At 32.7% G+C, this 6902-nt stretch overlaps 1 pseudogene; it reads right to left on the reverse strand.

Annotated features, from left to right (window-relative positions):
• On the reverse strand, positions 506-2206 carry LOC107616633 (annotated as a pseudogene).

Below are 6902 nucleotides of genomic sequence, written 5' to 3' on the forward strand. Positions count from 1 at the left end.
TATTAAACAATTTAATTAAATTTATTAAATTATTTAATAATTTTTTATTATTAATTTTACACAAAAATAACTCCACCTAAGTTTCATCATCAAATATCTTCCCAAAAGAACTTGATGAAATTTTGCATGTTAGCTTCCTGAAAATGCATGAAGACAAGAATAGATCCATCCATGTCTGGGCTTAGAGCCAACAATCCCCTATCAAAGGGAAACAAAGCACCTTGACCAAAGTGAACCAACCTTCCCCAACTAAAATCAGCTTCATACACCGCCATGCTCATCCAGCTTGTTGTAACTCCAAAGTTTGGATTCCCATAGAATAACACATCTTCTCTATACTCTCCTTTTTCCAAGAAAGGAGTCCTAATTCGATCCATTCGCTTTTAGCACGCAAAGAAATCCATTTGTGATCTTATGTATTCATCGTTAATTCTTTCCACTGCTTCCCTTATGTTCTTTGCAGCATAACTCAGCGGCTTTGACACGATCTCTCCGACTCGTGAAAGCTAAAGCGTTTCCAAAATAGTTTTGAGGCAGAGGAGGATTCAGCTTCTTGCGAATATCAACCACCGTCTGGAATACAGTTGGTTGATGTTTGCTAAGCTCACGAGCCTTACAAGCAGATCTCCATAGATGTGCTCCAATGGCTTCAAATCTGCTATAAGGCTCCCGGGATTGGAAGTCGTTATTATCATTATTGGCATCTTTCTTCAGTTTTTTGGACTTGTTCCCATGTGAGCTTCAATTGAAAGAAAGTTGTCTTCTTCTTTTGCTCTTCTATGGTGTTGGTTCTTCCCAGAATGAGTGGAAGAGGCTTAATCTCTGCATGATCAAAGCGTGGCGATGACAGTGGGTGTGACGGTTTTAGCAACGTTCGGTCATGAAACGGCAATTCACTTGCCTCCAATGTCTCTCCTCTACTCATCTTTATTCAGTAAATGGTGAAATCAATCATTAAATACTTGCTTTTACAAATAACAAAAATAATAAAAGAAGGAATAAAATTCTAATTTAATTTGTACAAAGGATAAAATTGGAATTAATTAATTGAAATGAAGGTATTTTAGGTATAAAATGTTATTAAAGTTTCAGTCTCTATCTCTAAAAATTTTAGTCCCCTGTGTCCCTACTTTTTGAAGGTACTGAAATACTGAAATTTTAGGGACAGAGACAGAAATTTTAGTACCAGTCTTTGAACCAACAAACATGATACTGAGTCTCAGTCTCAGTCTCTGTCTCAGTACCTCAAAACAAACGCTACCCAACTTTAGAGAAAAAAAATGATTAGAAGTTAAGGTTCTCAATAAATAATAATAATAATAAAAGTATTATTGTCATTTTTAATATTTAAAAAAGAGAAATGTTAGGAGTTAGTAATTTTTGTGATTTGTAACTATCAAGTAGTCATCAATAATGTTTTTAATGGTATGAGATTTTATCCAATAGTGTAAAATTACTCATTTTTCTTTTACTAGTTACATGCTGATCAGAATTTAATAAAGTTGCTGACTCCTAGATTTTTTCTTTTAAAAAAATTGTTTTAAACGTGACTCCCTCTATAAAAACATTACTAAGTAGTAAATGATCAATTAACCCGCTAATTAAATACTAAACGTGTATAAAAATAACCTTTGCCCATGAGTTGATGAAGTGAATGCCTGCAAGGCCATCACATAAGGGATGAGACAAAGCGATTCCAATGGCGATGCCTTCTTGTAATTCTTTGAACCTTGTGATCTGTGCGAGCAACAAAGGAAGCTCCTCTATGGGGCGAGAATAATCAACGGTTGGGATGAGTTCCTTGATTGGCTGATTTGGTGAGAAGTCTCCATATTCAGCCATTGATTTGTTGGATTGGGCTTCAAGAAGCATGGCTCCTTTTGCGTTACAATCCAGTTTCAAACGATCACCTTGGATCCAATTCAACCTGCAAGCTAAGGGATAATAATGAACCAAGATGTGGCTAAGAGACTCTCGCATTCTCTCAACAAACACATTGAAATCATCTTCGGATTCTGAATGTTTTGGCTTGTAAAAATGTAGAGTGTCGGTTGGTGACTCCAACGTGGGACTTGGTCATTCTCTGCTAACCATAAGACACCATTCGGAGTTTCTTTTTTTGGTGTCACACTATAGGAACCTATGATTCTTGCCATTTTTTTGTCGGTTTCAACACTCAAGTCTCAAGGCTTGGGATGACTGTGCTTTATGCCGAATCAGTAATCACAATACATATATGACTAAAATAAAAAATATATTTTTTAGTCAATCTTATAATTTTTTATTAAATAATATAATATATTACAAAATTTATTGATATTAAATTATTAAAAAATTATATGATTAAATAAAAATTCTAATAAATATTAAAGAATAAATAAATAATATTATGACATGTGATGCAATTAATGAATCGATGCATGATCGTATCGTTATACAGGACCATCACGATGATGTGATATTGATATTTGATTAAACAAAACATTTTGATATATTTTTCAATTTAAATTTGTGAAGGAGCATCAAGTTCCATGTGGATACTCTGAAGGATAATAAAAATAAAGATTGTAAATCTTTATTAGAATTAAAATGTTAGTTTGGTTAATTAGTAGTTTGTTGTTAATATTTTCTCTTGTACTAGTATATATATTAGTAGTTAACCCTTTAGAAAGGGATAGTATTGTATCTATTTCATATATCTTTAGGTATCCATAAATCAAAGAATTTTTTTTTTTGTTTTTTTTGTTTTTTTTTTATTTTTTGCTAAACTAGTTAATGTTCCAAAGCTTTTTTATGGTATTAAGAGCTTAGGTCTTTTGAAGATCTATGACTTTTTCGTTAAATGATTCTACTATCTCTGCTAATAAAGATTCAAGTGCTGCAAATACAAATTCTTCTCAGATTCCACTTCAATTCTTCAACCAAAAGCCCTTTAATCCGATTCAAGATAAGTTGGAGAAAAATAACCACAAAACATGGGAGCAACAAGCTTTGGCAGCCATTCGAGGACAAGCATTGGAAAATCACCTTTATCAAGAAAAGATCCCTACACCTTTTGAAAATTCAGAGAATCAATCTGCTGGTATTGAATCTTCTCAATACAAACAATGGATTCAACATGATCAAAACCTAATTTCATTGTTGCTGGCCTCTATGGATTCTGCTATCAAACTTAAAATGGTTGGATGTACTTATAGCTACTAGATTTGGAATAGGATTGAGGCATATTTTGCTGAGTCTACAAAACTTCGAATCAAACAATGAAAGGCACAGCTCAAGCTTATCAAGAAACACAATCTCATTACTTCAGAATATATTTCAAAGATCAAAGTCATTGCAGATTCATTAGCAGCCTTGGAAAAGCCTCTCAAACCAGAAAAATAGGTTAAAGCTATTCTTGAAGGTCTAAATGAAGATTATCAAATGCTTATGACTACCATCAATTCAAAACCAGATATGTTTACCCTATGTGAAGTTGAAACTATATTGTTAACTCATGATGAAATGTTGGACAAGTATAGAAAACCAGAGAATCTAGTGATGCAAGCTAACCTCACACAGTCCTCCTTTCCATCCATTCCAAACTTCAATCGTGGGACTGGAGGAAGAAGAGGGAGAGGAGGTGGAAGATTCACAAGAGGAGGAGGAAGATCTTTTTATAGTTCTCCTAGACCTCAGTGCCAAGTTTGTGGGCATTTTGGCCACATTGCTTGGCACTGCTTCCATCGATTTAATCAAGAAATTTTACCCCCTTCCCAGTCTCAATCCTTTAGGCCTAATAATTCTGGATACAACATTGCATTACCAGCTTCCTCTTCACAAAACAATACCCCAACTTCTACTCCTTCACCACCAACTTCATCTTTTCATAATACACAAGCTTTTCTAGCTGCACCATCTACCATTTCTGATCCAGCATGGTATCCAGATACAGGAGCCTCACATCATGTGACTCCACATCAATCAAACATGCTATCTTGCTCCGAATACTCTGGTCCTGAGCAGGTTCAAATTGGCAATGGTTCAGGTATCTCTATCTCTCATATTGGTAGTTCTTTTTTGTATTCTTTGGATTCTAAACACTGATTTTCATTGCAACAGTTAATTCACACACCTCACATTACTAAGAACCTAATTAGTGTATCTAAGTTTGCTCAAGATAATTTTGTTTACTTTGAATTTCATGCAACTTACTGTGTTATTCGTTGTCAGTTCACCCAGAAAATTCTACTACAAGATTTTAGAAGAAGAGGTTTTTATCAGTTTGTGAATGTGGGTGTGCCTCAAACTACATCAGTTTCTAACCTCCTCGTGTCTTTACTATTTCTTGTTCTATTCTTTATTTGTGGCACAAAAGTTTAGGACATTCAGCCACTAAAACAGTTCAATTAGTTCTCAATCAATGTAATATAGCTTACAATACTCTCAATTCTGATTTAGTTTCTAAGACTTGTAATAATTGTGCTGAAGCAAAAATGCATAAACTTTATTTTTCAGATTCTATTACATCTTATACTTCTCCTTTACAATTAGTTTATAGTGATGTATGGGGTCCTGCCCCATTGTGTCTCATCTTGGTTATCGATATTATGTTACTTTTATAGATGCTTTTAGTAGATACACTTGTACTTATTTGCTTGTTAATAAGTCACAAGTTTTACATGCCTTTAAACAATACAAAAATCTAATGGAAAATCTTACTAATTGCAAAATTAAGGAGTTTCAATCTGACAATGGTGGTGAATATAAATCTCTTGCTTTTGCTAATTTTATAGCACAAGAAGGCATCTTACATAGATTTTCATGTCCTTATATTCCTGAACAGAATGGCTGTGCAGAGAAGAAGCATAACCTCATTGAAATGAGTTTGTCTATGTTATCTACTGCTTTTATGCCGTTAACTTATTGGGATAAAGCTGTTATTACATCCACTTATTTAATCAATCGTTTACCCACTGTCATTTTGGCTAACAAATCACCACATGAAGTCTTATTCAATCATAAACCAGATTATAGTTTTTTAAAAAATTTTGGCTGTTCTTGCTATCCATTATTGAAACCTTACACTAATAACAAACTTGAATCTAGATATAAGAAATGCTTGTTTTTAGGTTATGCTACAAATTACAAGGGTTATAAATGTCTTGACTCCACTGGTAGAATTTATATATCTCGACATGTATACTTTAATGAGTCTGAATTTTTCTATCTTGAATTATTTCATCAATCTTCTTCTGCAAATTCATCACAGGTTCCTCTCAATACTGATCAGGTAATAAGTTCTAATTTTCCTACTTTGGTGTCACATAATAAGCTTTGCACTACTCTTAATACTCCTTTTATCAGTATAGATTCTTTTATGCCAAGTAACACTAGCACTACCACTAATATTAATGATTGTCCTTCTCGTACTACTAGAAATGATGATATAATTACTACTAATAATAATAATTTAAATCATCTTGACACTCAAACTCACCAAGATACTCTTAATACTAGAAATGATGATATAGCTACTACTAATACTGATTCTATAATACCCATATCAGATAACCACATAGCGCCTTCTTCTGTTGAGAGACAAGATGATTCCCTATCTGAGTCACAACAATCTAAACCTTCTCTAAATGTACACCCTATGGCCACCAGGTCTAAAATTGGTTCTTCTAGACCAAAAATCTTTACTACTATGATTAATACTATCACCAACAGTCTAAATTATATCCCTAAAATATCAACTATTGCTCTTAGTATTTCACATTGGCATAGAACTATGATTGAAGAGTATGATGCTCTTTTAAGAACTAAAACCTGGGATTTAGTCCCTGTACCTCAAAATACCAAAATTATTGAGTGCAAATGGATGTACACAATCAACAAGCTACCTGATGGATCAATTCAAAAATACAAAGCTAGGTTAGTGGCACAAGGATTTCATCAACAAGAGGGCTTTGATTTTGAGCAAGTTTTTAGTCCCGTTATAAGGCCAACTACCATTAGATTAGTTTTAAGTATAGCATTATCTAGAAATTGGATCATTAGGTAATTTAATTTTAATAATGCTTTTTTGAATGGTGATTTACAACACATTATTTACATGTCTCAACCAATTGAATTTGAACAAAAAAGTGATACTCATGTTTGTAAATTGAACAAGTCTCTTTATAGCTTAAAACAAGTCCCAAGAGAATGGTTTTTAAAACTCAGTAAGACTTTGAATCTATTTGGTTTTAAAAGTGCTAATTGTGACACATCTCTCTTTATTTTGACACCTCTAATCACTCGATACTACGACTACAATAACTAAAGAGGTATTTATAACATGTTATTAGGTTAAAATAAAGAAAACCCTAAAACCCACAAACATAAAGTCCAATCTAGTAACTAAATAAATAAAAATCAAAATACATCAAAATAAATTAGTAACTTTTAAATAGTATTTAATCTCTTCATATCACGAATATTTAAAGCATGTAGTATTTTTTAAAATAAGATATCGTCGGATTCTTGTTGACAATTTGATATTATGCATATGGAATTAAGTTGTAATTTTGACACACTTTTTTTTGTATTAACATTATTTTTGCACACATTATAAATAAAAAAAATAATATGTATGTGCCACATTAAGTTGGTGTAATTATGAAGTAGAAATTCAGTTAGCTTTTAGAGTTAACTGATAATTTAGTGATCAAGTTGAGATTCAAGTGAAAATAAAAGAATAATTTTGATGGGATAAGAATTGTTTTGGTCCCTAACGTTGAGTGTCAGAATCGAAACCGTTCTTAACGTAATTTTTGATTTAGAATCATCCTTAACATTTTTTTCGTATTAAAATCGTCCTTTTAACTTTTTACGGACAAAAATATCCTTTACCACTACCAACACCTTTACCACCACCA

This window comes from Arachis ipaensis, chromosome B09 (assembly GCF_000816755.2).
Source record: "Arachis ipaensis cultivar K30076 chromosome B09, Araip1.1, whole genome shotgun sequence".
Lineage (NCBI taxonomy): Eukaryota > Viridiplantae > Streptophyta > Magnoliopsida > Fabales > Fabaceae > Arachis > Arachis ipaensis.